This window comes from Lissotriton helveticus, chromosome 2_1, assembly GCF_964261635.1.
Source record: "Lissotriton helveticus chromosome 2_1, aLisHel1.1, whole genome shotgun sequence".
NCBI lineage: Eukaryota > Metazoa > Chordata > Amphibia > Caudata > Salamandridae > Lissotriton > Lissotriton helveticus.
Window position 1 is genome coordinate 455315994 of NC_136059.1, and position 17535 is coordinate 455333528.

A 17535-nucleotide genomic window follows, 5' to 3' on the forward strand; every position below is an offset into this window, starting at 1 on the left:
TCTTGAGCATCAAAAGCCCCAAATCTCTGCTTCTGGGCCCAAAATCGACCTGGCAAGCCCCCTTCTGTGAGTGCTGTAGCCCTGGCTTTCCCGCCCGTGTGAGCTGCGTGCAGTATAGTGAAAGCAGGGCCCTGGTGGGCGTGGACATGCAAATTTTGCAGGCCGGCCGAGGCCTGTGGGAAGCTGCTGTGGGTAGCTGCGCGCTTTCCAAAGTGGGCACAGGGCCCTTGGCTGGGCAACCTTGGGCCTCACAAGGCCCATGCTCTGCCTCGCCCGGCCTCAGGCCTTCCCTGTGTGGATGCCACCCTCGCTCTGCGGGGAGATGCCATGCGGGCCGCCCTCGCCCTGTCCCCTTCCAACTCATACTTACCTGGCAGGGGAGACACCATGATCACGAAGGTGGTTCTCCCAGGGTGAGGCTCATCCATTGCACTTCGGATGTGCTGACCCCTGCAATGTCCCCAAATGCGGGATACTCGACTGCATAATTTCTGGTAGTGGGGGACTGCGTTCGCGCTTTCCCCTGATCTCTGGTTTCAAGAAAGACAAAAAGGGAGAGAAAAATAAAAAGGAGTCTGGAGCACCCTTTGACGTTTCTTGTCGTCCGTCCAGGGTGCTGTAAGCTGGCTGGAATGGGGAGTGGGCGAGGGCCCATTACATATGCGAATTGACGAGCTTGGGGGATGCTGGGTTAGGGCTTAGAAACGTGCTTCTGGGCCCGATTTCGGCCTGGCAAGCCCTCTTCTCTGCTTGCCGTAGCCTTTGCTTGCGCACAGTTTGGAGGGCCTGACAGATCTGCTTTTGGGCCCGATTTCGACCTGCCAAGCCCTCTGGTGTGCTAGCTGTAGCCCTGGCTTTCCCCCCATGTGAGCTGCGTGCAGAGTAGTGAAAGCAGGGCCCTGATTGGCGCTGCTGGTGGGCGTGGACATGCAAATTTTGCAGGCCGGCCGAGGCCTGTGGGAAGCTGCTGTGGGTAGCTGCGCGCTTTCCAAAGTGGGCACAGGGCCCTTGGCTGGGCAACCTTGGGCCTCACAAGGCCCATGCTCTGCCTCGCCCGGCCTCAGGCCTTCCCTGTGTGGATGCCACCCTCGCTCTGCGGGGAGATGCCATGCGGGCCGCCCTCGCCCTGTCCCCTTCCAACTCATACTTACCTGGCAGGGGAGACACCATGATCACGAAGGTGGTTCTCCCAGGGTGAGGCTCATCCATTGCACTTCGGATGTGCTGACCCCTGCGATGTCCCCAAATGCGGGATACTCGACTGCATAATTTCTGGTAGTGGACTGCGTTCGCGCTTTCCCCTGATCTCTGGTTTCAAGAAAGACAAAAAGGGAGAGAAAAATAAAAAGGAGTCTGGAGCACCCTTTGACGTTTCTTGTCGTCCGTCCAGGGTGCTGTAAGCTGGCTGGAATGGGGAGTGGGCGAGGGCCCATTACATATGCGAATTGACGAGCTTGGGGGATGCTGGGTTAGGGCTTAGAAACGTGCTTCTGGGCCCGATTTCGGCCTGGCAAGCCCTCTTCTCTGCTTGCCGTAGCCTTTGCTTGCGCACAGTTTGGAGGGCCTGACAGATCTGCTTTTGGGCCCGATTTCGACCTGCCAAGCCCTCTGGTGTGCTAGCTGTAGCCCTGGCTTTCCCCCCATGTGAGCTGCGTGCAGAGTAGTGAAAGCAGGGCCCTGATTGGCGCTGCTGGTGGGCGTGGACATGCAAATTTTGCAGGCCGGCCGAGGCCTGTGGGAAGCTGCTGTGGGTAGCTGCGCGCTTTCCAAAGTGGGCACAGGGCCCTTGGCTGGGCAACCTTGGGCCTCACAAGGCCCATGCTCTGCCTCGCCCGGCCTCAGGCCTTCCCTGTGTGGATGCCACCCTCGCTCTGCGGGGAGATGCCATGCGGGCCGCCCTCGCCCTGTCCCCTTCCAACTCATACTTACCTGGCAGGGGAGACACCATGATCACGAAGGTGGTTCTCCCAGGGTGAGGCTCATCCATTGCACTTCGGATGTGCTGACCCCTGCGATGTCCCCAAATGCGGGATACTCGACTGCATAATTTCTGGTAGTGGGGGACTGCGTTCGCGCTTTCCCCTGATCTCTGGTTTCAAGAAAGACAAAAAGGGAGAGAAAAATAAAAAGGAGTCTGGAGCACCCTTTGACGTTTCTTGTCGTCCGTCCAGGGTGCTGTAAGCTGGCTGGAATGGGGAGTGGGCGAGGGCCCATTACATATGCGAATTGACGAGCTTGGGGGATGCTGGGTTAGGGCTTAGAAACGTGCTTCTGGGCCCGATTTCGGCCTGGCAAGCCCTCTTCTCTGCTTGCCGTAGCCTTTGCTTGCGCACAGTTTGGAGGGCCTGACAGATCTGCTTTTGGGCCCGATTTCGACCTGCCAAGCCCTCTGGTGTGCTAGCTGTAGCCCTGGCTTTCCCCCCATGTGAGCTGCGTGCAGAGTAGTGAAAGCAGGGCCCTGATTGGCGCTGCTGGTGGGCGTGGACATGCAAATTTTGCAGGCCGGCCGAGGCCTGTGGGAAGCTGCTGTGGGTAGCTGCGCGCTTTCCAAAGTGGGCACAGGGCCCTTGGCTGGGCAACCTTGGGCCTCACAAGGCCCATGCTCTGCCTCGCCCGGCCTCAGGCCTTCCCTGTGTGGATGCCACCCTCGCTCTGCGGGGAGATGCCATGCGGGCCGCCCTCGCCCTGTCCCCTTCCAACTCATACTTACCTGGCAGGGGAGACACCATGATCACGAAGGTGGTTCTCCCAGGGTGAGGCTCATCCATTGCACTTCGGATGTGCTGACCCCTGCGATGTCCCCAAATGCGGGATACTCGACTGCATAATTTCTGGTAGTGGGGGACTGCGTTCGCGCTTTCCCCTGATCTCTGGTTTCAAGAAAGACAAAAAGGGAGAGAAAAATAAAAAGGAGTCTGGAGCACCCTTTGACGTTTCTTGTCGTCCGTCCAGGGTGCTGTAAGCTGGCTGGAATGGGGAGTGGGCGAGGGCCCATTACATATGCGAATTGACGAGCTTGGGGGATGCTGGGTTAGGGCTTAGAAACGTGCTTCTGGGCCCGATTTCGGCCTGGCAAGCCCTCTTCTCTGCTTGCCGTAGCCTTTGCTTGCGCACAGTTTGGAGGGCCTGACAGATCTGCTTTTGGGCCCGATTTCGACCTGCCAAGCCCTCTGGTGTGCTAGCTGTAGCCCTGGCTTTCCCCCCATGTGAGCTGCGTGCAGAGTAGTGAAAGCAGGGCCCTGATTGGCGCTGCTGGTGGGCGTGGACATGCAAATTTTGCAGGCCGGCCGAGGCCTGTGGGAAGCTGCTGTGGGTAGCTGCGCGCTTTCCAAAGTGGGCACAGGGCCCTTGGCTGGGCAACCTTGGGCCTCACAAGGCCCATGCTCTGCCTCGCCCGGCCTCAGGCCTTCCCTGTGTGGATGCCACCCTCGCTCTGCGGGGAGATGCCATGCGGGCCGCCCTCGCCCTGTCCCCTTCCAACTCATACTTACCTGGCAGGGGAGACACCATGATCACGAAGGTGGTTCTCCCAGGGTGAGGCTCATCCATTGCACTTCGGATGTGCTGACCCCTGCGATGTCCCCAAATGCGGGATACTCGACTGCATAATTTCTGGTAGTGGGGGACTGCGTTCGCGCTTTCCCCTGATCTCTGGTTTCAAGAAAGACAAAAAGGGAGAGAAAAATAAAAAGGAGTCTGGAGCACCCTTTGACGTTTCTTGTCGTCCGTCCAGGGTGCTGTAAGCTGGCTGGAATGGGGAGTGGGCGAGGGCCCATTACATATGCGAATTGACGAGCTTGGGGGATGCTGGGTTAGGGCTTAGAAACGTGCTTCTGGGCCCGATTTCGGCCTGGCAAGCCCTCTTCTCTGCTTGCCGTAGCCTTTGCTTGCGCACAGTTTGGAGGGCCTGACAGATCTGCTTTTGGGCCCGATTTCGACCTGCCAAGCCCTCTGGTGTGCTAGCTGTAGCCCTGGCTTTCCCCCCATGTGAGCTGCGTGCAGAGTAGTGAAAGCAGGGCCCTGATTGGCGCTGCTGGTGGGCGTGGACATGCAAATTTTGCAGGCCGGCCGAGGCCTGTGGGAAGCTGCTGTGGGTAGCTGCGCGCTTTCCAAAGTGGGCACAGGGCCCTTGGCTGGGCAACCTTGGGCCTCACAAGGCCCATGCTCTGCCTCGCCCGGCCTCAGGCCTTCCCTGTGTGGATGCCACCCTCGCTCTGCGGGGAGATGCCATGCGGGCCGCCCTCGCCCTGTCCCCTTCCAACTCATACTTACCTGGCAGGGGAGACACCATGATCACGAAGGTGGTTCTCCCAGGGTGAGGCTCATCCATTGCACTTCGGATGTGCTGACCCCTGCGATGTCCCCAAATGCGGGATACTCGACTGCATAATTTCTGGTAGTGGGGGACTGCGTTCGCGCTTTCCCCTGATCTCTGGTTTCAAGAAAGACAAAAAGGGAGAGAAAAATAAAAAGGAGTCTGGAGCACCCTTTGACGTTTCTTGTCGTCCGTCCAGGGTGCTGTAAGCTGGCTGGAATGGGGAGTGGGCGAGGGCCCATTACATATGCGAATTGACGAGCTTGGGGGATGCTGGGTTAGGGCTTAGAAACGTGCTTCTGGGCCCGATTTCGGCCTGGCAAGCCCTCTTCTCTGCTTGCCGTAGCCTTTGCTTGCGCACAGTTTGGAGGGCCTGACAGATCTGCTTTTGGGCCCGATTTCGACCTGCCAAGCCCTCTGGTGTGCTAGCTGTAGCCCTGGCTTTCCCCCCATGTGAGCTGCGTGCAGAGTAGTGAAAGCAGGGCCCTGATTGGCGCTGCTGGTGGGCGTGGACATGCAAATTTTGCAGGCCGGCCGAGGCCTGTGGGAAGCTGCTGTGGGTAGCTGCGCGCTTTCCAAAGTGGGCACAGGGCCCTTGGCTGGGCAACCTTGGGCCTCACAAGGCCCATGCTCTGCCTCGCCCGGCCTCAGGCCTTCCCTGTGTGGATGCCACCCTCGCTCTGCGGGGAGATGCCATGCGGGCCGCCCTCGCCCTGTCCCCTTCCAACTCATACTTACCTGGCAGGGGAGACACCATGATCACGAAGGTGGTTCTCCCAGGGTGAGGCTCATCCATTGCACTTCGGATGTGCTGACCCCTGCGATGTCCCCAAATGCGGGATACTCGACTGCATAATTTCTGGTAGTGGGGGACTGCGTTCGCGCTTTCCCCTGATCTCTGGTTTCAAGAAAGACAAAAAGGGAGAGAAAAATAAAAAGGAGTCTGGAGCACCTTTCGTCGTCTTCTGTGGTCTGTCCAGGGTGCTGCGGCTGGATTGGAAGGGGGCGTGGGCAAGAGGGGATAGCATGCAAAGTGCTGAGCCTGGGGAATGATGGGATAGTTGAAGCCTCCCACTCTGGGGACCTATCCAGAGACAGGGCAGTAGGCCCTGGCCAGGTGACATGTCTGCTCCTTTCGATCGCCAGCCCTGGGGCTGTGGCCTGGCTGCCAGCCACTTGCCTCACCCTAGCCTTCCCGGGCCCAGACTCTGGCTGAGAACCCCAGGCTGTGGCCCGGCGAGGGCTCTGCCCGGCGAGGGTTCTGCTGCGTTTGGGAGCGTTCGGGAAGGCGTGAGGGGCTCGGGGCGAGAACCCCTGCTCGCTTGCTGGCCGCTTTGTCTCTGACTTTCAGCCACAAGCAGTCAACTGGGGCCTAGCCAGGCAACAGGTCACTGCCTACTCTAGAGTTGGCTTCAGTGGCAGGTCTTGAGCATCAAAAGCCCCAAATCTCTGCTTCTGGGCCCAAAATCGACCTGGCAAGCCCCCTTCTGTGAGTGCTGTAGCCCTGGCTTTCCCGCCCGTGTGAGCTGCGTGCAGTATAGTGAAAGCAGGGCCCTGGTGGGCGTGGACATGCAAATTTTGCAGGCCGGCCGAGGCCTGTGGGAAGCTGCTGTGGGTAGCTGCGCGCTTTCCAAAGTGGGCACAGGGCCCTTGGCTGGGCAACCTTGGGCCTCACAAGGCCCATGCTCTGCCTCGCCCGGCCTCAGGCCTTCCCTGTGTGGATGCCACCCTCGCTCTGCGGGGAGATGCCATGCGGGCCGCCCTCGCCCTGTCCCCTTCCAACTCATACTTACCTGGCAGGGGAGACACCATGATCACGAAGGTGGTTCTCCCAGGGTGAGGCTCATCCATTGCACTTCGGATGTGCTGACCCCTGCAATGTCCCCAAATGCGGGATACTCGACTGCATAATTTCTGGTAGTGGGGGACTGCGTTCGCGCTTTCCCCTGATCTCTGGTTTCAAGAAAGACAAAAAGGGAGAGAAAAATAAAAAGGAGTCTGGAGCACCCTTTGACGTTTCTTGTCGTCCGTCCAGGGTGCTGTAAGCTGGCTGGAATGGGGAGTGGGCGAGGGCCCATTACATATGCGAATTGACGAGCTTGGGGGATGCTGGGTTAGGGCTTAGAAACGTGCTTCTGGGCCCGATTTCGGCCTGGCAAGCCCTCTTCTCTGCTTGCCGTAGCCTTTGCTTGCGCACAGTTTGGAGGGCCTGACAGATCTGCTTTTGGGCCCGATTTCGACCTGCCAAGCCCTCTGGTGTGCTAGCTGTAGCCCTGGCTTTCCCCCCATGTGAGCTGCGTGCAGAGTAGTGAAAGCAGGGCCCTGATTGGCGCTGCTGGTGGGCGTGGACATGCAAATTTTGCAGGCCGGCCGAGGCCTGTGGGAAGCTGCTGTGGGTAGCTGCGCGCTTTCCAAAGTGGGCACAGGGCCCTTGGCTGGGCAACCTTGGGCCTCACAAGGCCCATGCTCTGCCTCGCCCGGCCTCAGGCCTTCCCTGTGTGGATGCCACCCTCGCTCTGCGGGGAGATGCCATGCGGGCCGCCCTCGCCCTGTCCCCTTCCAACTCATACTTACCTGGCAGGGGAGACACCATGATCACGAAGGTGGTGCTCCCAGGGTGAGGCTCATCCATTGCACTTCGGATGTGCTGACCCCTGCGATGTCCCCAAATGCGGGATACTCGACTGCATAATTTCTGGTAGTGGGGGACTGCGTTCGCGCTTTCCCCTGATCTCTGGTTTCAAGAAAGACAAAAAGGGAGAGAAAAATAAAAAGGAGTCTGGAGCACCCTTTGACGTTTCTTGTCGTCCGTCCAGGGTGCTGTAAGCTGGCTGGAATGGGGAGTGGGCGAGGGCCCATTACATATGCGAATTGACGAGCTTGGGGGATGCTGGGTTAGGGCTTAGAAACGTGCTTCTGGGCCCGATTTCGGCCTGGCAAGCCCTCTTCTCTGCTTGCCGTAGCCTTTGCTTGCGCACAGTTTGGAGGGCCTGACAGATCTGCTTTTGGGCCCGATTTCGACCTGCCAAGCCCTCTGGTGTGCTAGCTGTAGCCCTGGCTTTCCCCCCATGTGAGCTGCGTGCAGAGTAGTGAAAGCAGGGCCCTGATTGGCGCTGCTGGTGGGCGTGGACATGCAAATTTTGCAGGCCGGCCGAGGCCTGTGGGAAGCTGCTGTGGGTAGCTGCGCGCTTTCCAAAGTGGGCACAGGGCCCTTGGCTGGGCAACCTTGGGCCTCACAAGGCCCATGCTCTGCCTCGCCCGGCCTCAGGCCTTCCCTGTGTGGATGCCACCCTCGCTCTGCGGGGAGATGCCATGCGGGCCGCCCTCGCCCTGTCCCCTTCCAACTCATACTTACCTGGCAGGGGAGACACCATGATCACGAAGGTGGTTCTCCCAGGGTGAGGCTCATCCATTGCACTTCGGATGTGCTGACCCCTGCGATGTCCCCAAATGCGGGATACTCGACTGCATAATTTCTGGTAGTGGGGGACTGCGTTCGCGCTTTCCCCTGATCTCTGGTTTCAAGAAAGACAAAAAGGGAGAGAAAAATAAAAAGGAGTCTGGAGCACCCTTTGACGTTTCTTGTCGTCCGTCCAGGGTGCTGTAAGCTGGCTGGAATGGGGAGTGGGCGAGGGCCCATTACATATGCGAATTGACGAGCTTGGGGGATGCTGGGTTAGGGCTTAGAAACGTGCTTCTGGGCCCGATTTCGGCCTGGCAAGCCCTCTTCTCTGCTTGCCGTAGCCTTTGCTTGCGCACAGTTTGGAGGGCCTGACAGATCTGCTTTTGGGCCCGATTTCGACCTGCCAAGCCCTCTGGTGTGCTAGCTGTAGCCCTGGCTTTCCCCCCATGTGAGCTGCGTGCAGAGTAGTGAAAGCAGGGCCCTGATTGGCGCTGCTGGTGGGCGTGGACATGCAAATTTTGCAGGCCGGCCGAGGCCTGTGGGAAGCTGCTGTGGGTAGCTGCGCGCTTTCCAAAGTGGGCACAGGGCCCTTGGCTGGGCAACCTTGGGCCTCACAAGGCCCATGCTCTGCCTCGCCCGGCCTCAGGCCTTCCCTGTGTGGATGCCACCCTCGCTCTGCGGGGAGATGCCATGCGGGCCGCCCTCGCCCTGTCCCCTTCCAACTCATACTTACCTGGCAGGGGAGACACCATGATCACGAAGGTGGTTCTCCCAGGGTGAGGCTCATCCATTGCACTTCGGATGTGCTGACCCCTGCGATGTCCCCAAATGCGGGATACTCGACTGCATAATTTCTGGTAGTGGGGGACTGCGTTCGCGCTTTCCCCTGATCTCTGGTTTCAAGAAAGACAAAAAGGGAGAGAAAAATAAAAAGGAGTCTGGAGCACCCTTTGACGTTTCTTGTCGTCCGTCCAGGGTGCTGTAAGCTGGCTGGAATGGGGAGTGGGCGAGGGCCCATTACATATGCGAATTGACGAGCTTGGGGGATGCTGGGTTAGGGCTTAGAAACGTGCTTCTGGGCCCGATTTCGGCCTGGCAAGCCCTCTTCTCTGCTTGCCGTAGCCTTTGCTTGCGCACAGTTTGGAGGGCCTGACAGATCTGCTTTTGGGCCCGATTTCGACCTGCCAAGCCCTCTGGTGTGCTAGCTGTAGCCCTGGCTTTCCCCCCATGTGAGCTGCGTGCAGAGTAGTGAAAGCAGGGCCCTGATTGGCGCTGCTGGTGGGCGTGGACATGCAAATTTTGCAGGCCGGCCGAGGCCTGTGGGAAGCTGCTGTGGGTAGCTGCGCGCTTTCCAAAGTGGGCACAGGGCCCTTGGCTGGGCAACCTTGGGCCTCACAAGGCCCATGCTCTGCCTCGCCCGGCCTCAGGCCTTCCCTGTGTGGATGCCACCCTCGCTCTGCGGGGAGATGCCATGCGGGCCGCCCTCGCCCTGTCCCCTTCCAACTCATACTTACCTGGCAGGGGAGACACCATGATCACGAAGGTGGTTCTCCCAGGGTGAGGCTCATCCATTGCACTTCGGATGTGCTGACCCCTGCGATGTCCCCAAATGCGGGATACTCGACTGCATAATTTCTGGTAGTGGGGGACTGCGTTCGCGCTTTCCCCTGATCTCTGGTTTCAAGAAAGACAAAAAGGGAGAGAAAAATAAAAAGGAGTCTGGAGCACCCTTTGACGTTTCTTGTCGTCCGTCCAGGGTGCTGTAAGCTGGCTGGAATGGGGAGTGGGCGAGGGCCCATTACATATGCGAATTGACGAGCTTGGGGGATGCTGGGTTAGGGCTTAGAAACGTGCTTCTGGGCCCGATTTCGGCCTGGCAAGCCCTCTTCTCTGCTTGCCGTAGCCTTTGCTTGCGCACAGTTTGGAGGGCCTGACAGATCTGCTTTTGGGCCCGATTTCGACCTGCCAAGCCCTCTGGTGTGCTAGCTGTAGCCCTGGCTTTCCCCCCATGTGAGCTGCGTGCAGAGTAGTGAAAGCAGGGCCCTGATTGGCGCTGCTGGTGGGCGTGGACATGCAAATTTTGCAGGCCGGCCGAGGCCTGTGGGAAGCTGCTGTGGGTAGCTGCGCGCTTTCCAAAGTGGGCACAGGGCCCTTGGCTGGGCAACCTTGGGCCTCACAAGGCCCATGCTCTGCCTCGCCCGGCCTCAGGCCTTCCCTGTGTGGATGCCACCCTCGCTCTGCGGGGAGATGCCATGCGGGCCGCCCTCGCCCTGTCCCCTTCCAACTCATACTTACCTGGCAGGGGAGACACCATGATCACGAAGGTGGTTCTCCCAGGGTGAGGCTCATCCATTGCACTTCGGATGTGCTGACCCCTGCGATGTCCCCAAATGCGGGATACTCGACTGCATAATTTCTGGTAGTGGGGGACTGCGTTCGCGCTTTCCCCTGATCTCTGGTTTCAAGAAAGACAAAAAGGGAGAGAAAAATAAAAAGGAGTCTGGAGCACCTTTCGTCGTCTTCTGTGGTCTGTCCAGGGTGCTGCGGCTGGATTGGAAGGGGGCGTGGGCAAGAGGGGATAGCATGCAAAGTGCTGAGCCTGGGGAATGATGGGATAGTTGAAGCCTCCCACTCTGGGGACCTATCCAGAGACAGGGCAGTAGGCCCTGGCCAGGTGACATGTCTGCTCCTTTCGATCGCCAGCCCTGGGGCTGTGGCCTGGCTGCCAGCCACTTGCCTCACCCTAGCCTTCCCGGGCCCAGACTCTGGCTGAGAACCCCAGGCTGTGGCCCGGCGAGGGCTCTGCCCGGCGAGGGTTCTGCTGCGTTTGGGAGCGTTCGGGAAGGCGTGAGGGGCTCGGGGCGAGAACCCCTGCTCGCTTGCTGGCCGCTTTGTCTCTGACTTTCAGCCACAAGCAGTCAACTGGGGCCTAGCCAGGCAACAGGTCACTGCCTACTCTAGAGTTGGCTTCAGTGGCAGGTCTTGAGCATCAAAAGCCCCAAATCTCTGCTTCTGGGCCCAAAATCGACCTGGCAAGCCCCCTTCTGTGAGTGCTGTAGCCCTGGCTTTCCCGCCCGTGTGAGCTGCGTGCAGTATAGTGAAAGCAGGGCCCTGGTGGGCGTGGACATGCAAATTTTGCAGGCCGGCCGAGGCCTGTGGGAAGCTGCTGTGGGTAGCTGCGCGCTTTCCAAAGTGGGCACAGGGCCCTTGGCTGGGCAACCTTGGGCCTCACAAGGCCCATGCTCTGCCTCGCCCGGCCTCAGGCCTTCCCTGTGTGGATGCCACCCTCGCTCTGCGGGGAGATGCCATGCGGGCCGCCCTCGCCCTGTCCCCTTCCAACTCATACTTACCTGGCAGGGGAGACACCATGATCACGAAGGTGGTTCTCCCAGGGTGAGGCTCATCCATTGCACTTCGGATGTGCTGACCCCTGCGATGTCCCCAAATGCGGGATACTCGACTGCATAATTTCTGGTAGTGGGGGACTGCGTTCGCGCTTTCCCCTGATCTCTGGTTTCAAGAAAGACAAAAAGGGAGAGAAAAATAAAAAGGAGTCTGGAGCACCTTTCGTCGTCTTCTGTGGTCTGTCCAGGGTGCTGCGGCTGGATTGGAAGGGGGCGTGGGCAAGAGGGGATAGCATGCAAAGTGCTGAGCCTGGGGAATGATGGGATAGTTGAAGCCTCCCACTCTGGGGACCTATCCAGAGACAGGGCAGTAGGCCCTGGCCAGGTGACATGTCTGCTCCTTTCGATCGCCAGCCCTGGGGCTGTGGCCTGGCTGCCAGCCACTTGCCTCACCCTAGCCTTCCCGGGCCCAGACTCTGGCTGAGAACCCCAGGCTGTGGCCCGGCGAGGGCTCTGCCCGGCGAGGGTTCTGCTGCGTTTGGGAGCGTTCGGGAAGGCGTGAGGGGCTCGGGGCGAGAACCCCTGCTCGCTTGCTGGCCGCTTTGTCTCTGACTTTCAGCCACAAGCAGTCAACTGGGGCCTAGCCAGGCAACAGGTCACTGCCTACTCTAGAGTTGGCTTCAGTGGCAGGTCTTGAGCATCAAAAGCCCCAAATCTCTGCTTCTGGGCCCAAAATCGACCTGGCAAGCCCCCTTCTGTGAGTGCTGTAGCCCTGGCTTTCCCGCCCGTGTGAGCTGCGTGCAGTATAGTGAAAGCAGGGCCCTGGTGGGCGTGGACATGCAAATTTTGCAGGCCGGCCGAGGCCTGTGGGAAGCTGCTGTGGGTAGCTGCGCGCTTTCCAAAGTGGGCACAGGGCCCTTGGCTGGGCAACCTTGGGCCTCACAAGGCCCATGCTCTGCCTCGCCCGGCCTCAGGCCTTCCCTGTGTGGATGCCACCCTCGCTCTGCGGGGAGATGCCATGCGGGCCGCCCTCGCCCTGTCCCCTTCCAACTCATACTTACCTGGCAGGGGAGACACCATGATCACGAAGGTGGTTCTCCCAGGGTGAGGCTCATCCATTGCACTTCGGATGTGCTGACCCCTGCGATGTCCCCAAATGCGGGATACTCGACTGCATAATTTCTGGTAGTGGGGGACTGCGTTCGCGCTTTCCCCTGATCTCTGGTTTCAAGAAAGACAAAAAGGGAGAGAAAAATAAAAAGGAGTCTGGAGCACCTTTCGTCGTCTTCTGTGGTCTGTCCAGGGTGCTGCGGCTGGATTGGAAGGGGGCGTGGGCAAGAGGGGATAGCATGCAAAGTGCTGAGCCTGGGGAATGATGGGATAGTTGAAGCCTCCCACTCTGGGGACCTATCCAGAGACAGGGCAGTAGGCCCTGGCCAGGTGACATGTCTGCTCCTTTCGATCGCCAGCCCTGGGGCTGTGGCCTGGCTGCCAGCCACTTGCCTCACCCTAGCCTTCCCGGGCCCAGACTCTGGCTGAGAACCCCAGGCTGTGGCCCGGCGAGGGCTCTGCCCGGCGAGGGTTCTGCTGCGTTTGGGAGCGTTCGGGAAGGCGTGAGGGGCTCGGGGCGAGAACCCCTGCTCGCTTGCTGGCCGCTTTGTCTCTGACTTTCAGCCACAAGCAGTCAACTGGGGCCTAGCCAGGCAACAGGTCACTGCCTACTCTAGAGTTGGCTTCAGTGGCAGGTCTTGAGCATCAAAAGCCCCAAATCTCTGCTTCTGGGCCCAAAATCGACCTGGCAAGCCCCCTTCTGTGAGTGCTGTAGCCCTGGCTTTCCCGCCCGTGTGAGCTGCGTGCAGTATAGTGAAAGCAGGGCCCTGGTGGGCGTGGACATGCAAATTTTGCAGGCCGGCCGAGGCCTGTGGGAAGCTGCTGTGGGTAGCTGCGCGCTTTCCAAAGTGGGCACAGGGCCCTTGGCTGGGCAACCTTGGGCCTCACAAGGCCCATGCTCTGCCTCGCCCGGCCTCAGGCCTTCCCTGTGTGGATGCCACCCTCGCTCTGCGGGGAGATGCCATGCGGGCCGCCCTCGCCCTGTCCCCTTCCAACTCATACTTACCTGGCAGGGGAGACACCATGATCACGAAGGTGGTTCTCCCAGGGTGAGGCTCATCCATTGCACTTCGGATGTGCTGACCCCTGCGATGTCCCCAAATGCGGGATACTCGACTGCATAATTTCTGGTAGTGGGGGACTGCGTTCGCGCTTTCCCCTGATCTCTGGTTTCAAGAAAGACAAAAAGGGAGAGAAAAATAAAAAGGAGTCTGGAGCACCTTTCGTCGTCTTCTGTGGTCTGTCCAGGGTGCTGCGGCTGGATTGGAAGGGGGCGTGGGCAAGAGGGGATAGCATGCAAAGTGCTGAGCCTGGGGAATGATGGGATAGTTGAAGCCTCCCACTCTGGGGACCTATCCAGAGACAGGGCAGTAGGCCCTGGCCAGGTGACATGTCTGCTCCTTTCGATCGCCAGCCCTGGGGCTGTGGCCTGGCTGCCAGCCACTTGCCTCACCCTAGCCTTCCCGGGCCCAGACTCTGGCTGAGAACCCCAGGCTGTGGCCCGGCGAGGGCTCTGCCCGGCGAGGGTTCTGCTGCGTTTGGGAGCGTTCGGGAAGGCGTGAGGGGCTCGGGGCGAGAACCCCTGCTCGCTTGCTGGCCGCTTTGTCTCTGACTTTCAGCCACAAGCAGTCAACTGGGGCCTAGCCAGGCAACAGGTCACTGCCTACTCTAGAGTTGGCTTCAGTGGCAGGTCTTGAGCATCAAAAGCCCCAAATCTCTGCTTCTGGGCCCAAAATCGACCTGGCAAGCCCCCTTCTGTGAGTGCTGTAGCCCTGGCTTTCCCGCCCGTGTGAGCTGCGTGCAGTATAGTGAAAGCAGGGCCCTGGTGGGCGTGGACATGCAAATTTTGCAGGCCGGCCGAGGCCTGTGGGAAGCTGCTGTGGGTAGCTGCGCGCTTTCCAAAGTGGGCACAGGGCCCTTGGCTGGGCAACCTTGGGCCTCACAAGGCCCATGCTCTGCCTCGCCCGGCCTCAGGCCTTCCCTGTGTGGATGCCACCCTCGCTCTGCGGGGAGATGCCATGCGGGCCGCCCTCGCCCTGTCCCCTTCCAACTCATACTTACCTGGCAGGGGAGACACCATGATCACGAAGGTGGTTCTCCCAGTGAACTGAGCACCATTAACGCGAGCAGCGGCACGCAGGGTCCCCTCACAGCACCGACATGGCGACACCCCCGAAAAGGATGTGCATCAGCCCAGTTTTCGAGAGCAGCTTTGACAAGCGGTCCAGGAAGCTGTCCATCGAGGGGAACATCGCCGCTGGAAAATCTACGTTTGTTCGTATGCTGGAGAAAGCAAGTGATGAGTGGGAGATTATTCCTGAACCTATCGCAAGGTGGTGCAACGTGCAAACAAATGAAGATGAACACGAGGAACTTTCAACTTCTCAGAAAAGTGGTGGCAACTTGCTCCAAATGCTGTACGATAAGCCTACTCGATGGGCTTACACTTTCCAGACCTATGCTTGTTTGAGTAGAGTAAGGGCGCAGTTAAAGCCGGTGTCAGCAAAACTACAAGAAGCTGAGCGACCTGTACAATTTTTTGAAAGATCAGTTTACAGTGACCGGTATGTGTTTGCGTCCAACTTGTTTGAATCTGGGAACATCAATGAAACTGAATGGGCAATTTATCAGGACTGGCATACGTGGCTTTTGAATCAATTTGAGTCTGAGATCGAGCTGGATGGAATGATCTACCTTAGAAGTACACCTGAGAAATGTATGGAACGTTTGCGCTATAGGGGCAGGGAAGAAGAGCAGGGAATTGAGCTGGAATATCTAGAAAAACTTCACTTCAAACATGAAATGTGGCTCCATTCAAGAACCATGAATGTTGACTTTGAAAACCTCCGGGATATTCCAATCTTGGTCTTAGACGTTAATGAGGACTTCAAAAATGACAAGATTAAACAGGAAGATTTACTGGAAAAGGTCAAGATATTTCTGAATTCACTTTAACCTCTGAAGAACCTCGCCAAAGAAACTTTGCTCTTGGAAACTCACTAAAAGCCAGACTGTACAAGAAAAAGCAGTCCCTAATTATTGCACATATTTGTATATATGTATTGCATTTTAATGTTTTGTATGAAATGAATACTGATGTATTGGAATGTCTAAATCGGACAAAATGTTTATGGTGCTATTTTATTGTAACTTGCTGCTTTGATTTTATGTATATAATGTTCATTTTAAGGTGACCTCCCTGGAAAAGAGGGCGGATTGCATGAAGTTTCCCCAATACACAAAGACCACAGTCCTGCCTTTACTCCAAAGCACTCCAAATTTCTGCTCTCACTTACACCCCTGTAAGTGTTACGCTACAGCACCCATGGTACAGATTATTTGAACCGTTTTGATGGGCTACTAGATGTGACTGCTCATGGGTGTTTGTTCCTCCTTGTAGGCTGGTGGGGCAGGCGAATCCCTGCCTCGTCGACTTGTACAAGACTAACCCCCTTAGCTCTTTTCCTGCAAGCTCGAAGAACCTAGATTGTTGTCTTAGTTGTAAAACTTTGCATTAATAAGTTGGGTGTCAAGACCAATCCATGCAGATCGGACTTGATTGTTTTTAATAAAAAAACTTTTTGGTCAAAAAAAAAAAAAAAAAAAAAAAAAAAAAAAAAAAAAAAAGGTGGTTCTCCCAGGGTGAGGCTCATCCATTGCACTTCGGATGTGCTGACCCCTGCGATGTCCCCAAATGCGGGATACTCGACTGCATAATTTCTGGTAGTGGGGGACTGCGTTCGCGCTTTCCCCTGATCTCTGGTTTCAAGAAAGACAAAAAGGGAGAGAAAAATAAAAAGGAGTCTGGAGCACCCTTTGACGTTTCTTGTCGTCCGTCCAGGGTGCTGTAAGCTGGCTGGAATGGGGAGTGGGCGAGGGCCCATTACATATGCGAATTGACGAGCTTGGGGGATGCTGGGTTAGGGCTTAGAAACGTGCTTCTGGGCCCGATTTCGGCCTGGCAAGCCCTCTTCTCTGCTTGCCGTAGCCTTTGCTTGCGCACAGTTTGGAGGGCCTGACAGATCTGCTTTTGGGCCCGATTTCGACCTGCCAAGCCCTCTGGTGTGCTAGCTGTAGCCCTGGCTTTCCCCCCATGTGAGCTGCGTGCAGAGTAGTGAAAGCAGGGCCCTGATTGGCGCTGCTGGTGGGCGTGGACATGCAAATTTTGCAGGCCGGCCGAGGCCTGTGGGAAGCTGCTGTGGGTAGCTGCGCGCTTTCCAAAGTGGGCACAGGGCCCTTGGCTGGGCAACCTTGGGCCTCACAAGGCCCATGCTCTGCCTCGCCCGGCCTCAGGCCTTCCCTGTGTGGATGCCACCCTCGCTCTGCGGGGAGATGCCATGCGGGCCGCCCTCGCCCTGTCCCCTTCCAACTCATACTTACCTGGCAGGGGAGACACCATGATCACGAAGGTGGTTCTCCCAGGGTGAGGCTCATCCATTGCACTTCGGATGTGCTGACCCCTGCGATGTCCCCAAATGCGGGATACTCGACTGCATAATTTCTGGTAGTGGGGGACTGCGTTCGCGCTTTCCCCTGATCTCTGGTTTCAAGAAAGACAAAAAGGGAGAGAAAAATAAAAAGGAGTCTGGAGCACCTTTCGTCGTCTTCTGTGGTCTGTCCAGGGTGCTGCGGCTGGATTGGAAGGGGGCGTGGGCAAGAGGGGATAGCATGCAAAGTGCTGAGCCTGGGGAATGATGGGATAGTTGAAGCCTCCCACTCTGGGGACCTATCCAGAGACAGGGCAGTAGGCCCTGGCCAGGTGACATGTCTGCTCCTTTCGATCGCCAGCCCTGGGGCTGTGGCCTGGCTGCCAGCCACTTGCCTCACCCTAGCCTTCCCGGGCCCAGACTCTGGCTGAGAACCCCAGGCTGTGGCCCGGCGAGGGCTCTGCCCGGCGAGGGTTCTGCTGCGTTTGGGAGCGTTCGGGAAGGCGTGAGGGGCTCGGGGCGAGAACCCCTGCTCGCTTGCTGGCCGCTTTGTCTCTGACTTTCAGCCACAAGCAGTCAACTGGGGCCTAGCCAGGCAACAGGTCACTGCCTACTCTAGAGTTGGCTTCAGTGGCAGGTCTTGAGCATCAAAAGCCCCAAATCTCTGCTTCTGGGCCCAAAATCGACCTGGCAAGCCCCCTTCTGTGAGTGCTGTAGCCCTGGCTTTCCCGCCCGTGTGAGCTGCGTGCAGTATAGTGAAAGCAGGGCCCTGGTGGGCGTGGACATGCAAATTTTGCAGGCCGGCCGAGGCCTGTGGGAAGCTGCTGTGGGTAGCTGCGCGCTTTCCAAAGTGGGCACAGGGCCCTTGGCTGGGCAACCTTGGGCCTCACAAGGCCCATGCTCTGCCTCGCCCGGCCTCAGGCCTTCCCTGTGTGG

General features: G+C 58.2%; 17 non-coding genes and 2 pseudogenes across 18 annotated transcripts; all 19 read left to right on the plus strand.

Annotated features, from left to right (window-relative positions):
- The first annotated feature begins 362 nt into the window (after window positions 1-362).
- Window positions 363-526, plus strand: LOC144820476 (U1 spliceosomal RNA). Its single transcript, XR_013607803.1, has one exon. It is a non-coding gene; the product is annotated as a U1 spliceosomal RNA (small nuclear RNA).
- A 617-nt stretch (window positions 527-1143) lies between these two features.
- Window positions 1144-1301, plus strand: LOC144820488 (U1 spliceosomal RNA). Its single transcript, XR_013607816.1, has one exon. It is a non-coding gene; the product is annotated as a U1 spliceosomal RNA (small nuclear RNA).
- Window positions 1302-1921: 620 nt separating this feature from the next.
- On the plus strand, window positions 1922-2085 carry LOC144821118 (U1 spliceosomal RNA). Its single transcript, XR_013608216.1, has one exon. It is a non-coding gene; the product is annotated as a U1 spliceosomal RNA (small nuclear RNA).
- Window positions 2086-2702: 617 nt separating this feature from the next.
- LOC144821119 (U1 spliceosomal RNA) lies at window positions 2703-2866 on the plus strand. Its single transcript, XR_013608218.1, has one exon. It is a non-coding gene; the product is annotated as a U1 spliceosomal RNA (small nuclear RNA).
- A 617-nt stretch (window positions 2867-3483) lies between these two features.
- Window positions 3484-3647, plus strand: LOC144821120 (U1 spliceosomal RNA). The gene has a single exon (XR_013608219.1). It is a non-coding gene; the product is annotated as a U1 spliceosomal RNA (small nuclear RNA).
- A 617-nt stretch (window positions 3648-4264) lies between these two features.
- On the plus strand, window positions 4265-4428 carry LOC144821121 (U1 spliceosomal RNA). Its single transcript, XR_013608220.1, has one exon. It is a non-coding gene; the product is annotated as a U1 spliceosomal RNA (small nuclear RNA).
- Window positions 4429-5045: 617 nt separating this feature from the next.
- On the plus strand, window positions 5046-5209 carry LOC144821122 (U1 spliceosomal RNA). Its single transcript, XR_013608221.1, has one exon. It is a non-coding gene; the product is annotated as a U1 spliceosomal RNA (small nuclear RNA).
- Window positions 5210-6100: 891 nt separating this feature from the next.
- On the plus strand, window positions 6101-6264 carry LOC144820477 (U1 spliceosomal RNA). The gene has a single exon (XR_013607804.1). It is a non-coding gene; the product is annotated as a U1 spliceosomal RNA (small nuclear RNA).
- Window positions 6265-6881: 617 nt separating this feature from the next.
- On the plus strand, window positions 6882-7045 carry LOC144820469 (U1 spliceosomal RNA). Its single transcript, XR_013607796.1, has one exon. It is a non-coding gene; the product is annotated as a U1 spliceosomal RNA (small nuclear RNA).
- A 617-nt stretch (window positions 7046-7662) lies between these two features.
- Window positions 7663-7826, plus strand: LOC144821123 (U1 spliceosomal RNA). The gene has a single exon (XR_013608222.1). It is a non-coding gene; the product is annotated as a U1 spliceosomal RNA (small nuclear RNA).
- Window positions 7827-8443: 617 nt separating this feature from the next.
- Window positions 8444-8607, plus strand: LOC144821124 (U1 spliceosomal RNA). The gene has a single exon (XR_013608224.1). It is a non-coding gene; the product is annotated as a U1 spliceosomal RNA (small nuclear RNA).
- A 617-nt stretch (window positions 8608-9224) lies between these two features.
- LOC144821125 (U1 spliceosomal RNA) lies at window positions 9225-9388 on the plus strand. The gene has a single exon (XR_013608225.1). It is a non-coding gene; the product is annotated as a U1 spliceosomal RNA (small nuclear RNA).
- Window positions 9389-10005: 617 nt separating this feature from the next.
- On the plus strand, window positions 10006-10169 carry LOC144821126 (U1 spliceosomal RNA). Its single transcript, XR_013608226.1, has one exon. It is a non-coding gene; the product is annotated as a U1 spliceosomal RNA (small nuclear RNA).
- Window positions 10170-11060: 891 nt separating this feature from the next.
- On the plus strand, window positions 11061-11224 carry LOC144821127 (U1 spliceosomal RNA). The gene has a single exon (XR_013608227.1). It is a non-coding gene; the product is annotated as a U1 spliceosomal RNA (small nuclear RNA).
- An 891-nt stretch (window positions 11225-12115) lies between these two features.
- On the plus strand, window positions 12116-12279 carry LOC144821128 (U1 spliceosomal RNA). The gene has a single exon (XR_013608228.1). It is a non-coding gene; the product is annotated as a U1 spliceosomal RNA (small nuclear RNA).
- Window positions 12280-13170: 891 nt separating this feature from the next.
- Window positions 13171-13334, plus strand: LOC144821129 (U1 spliceosomal RNA). The gene has a single exon (XR_013608230.1). It is a non-coding gene; the product is annotated as a U1 spliceosomal RNA (small nuclear RNA).
- A 943-nt stretch (window positions 13335-14277) lies between these two features.
- LOC144818054 (deoxycytidine kinase 2 pseudogene) lies at window positions 14278-15789 on the plus strand (annotated as a pseudogene). Its single transcript, XR_013607021.1, has one exon. The product of XR_013607021.1 is annotated as a deoxycytidine kinase 2 pseudogene (transcript).
- On the plus strand, window positions 15790-15927 carry LOC144820493 (U1 spliceosomal RNA; annotated as a pseudogene).
- A 617-nt stretch (window positions 15928-16544) lies between these two features.
- LOC144821130 (U1 spliceosomal RNA) lies at window positions 16545-16708 on the plus strand. The gene has a single exon (XR_013608231.1). It is a non-coding gene; the product is annotated as a U1 spliceosomal RNA (small nuclear RNA).
- The last annotated feature ends 827 nt before the right edge of the window (window positions 16709-17535 follow it).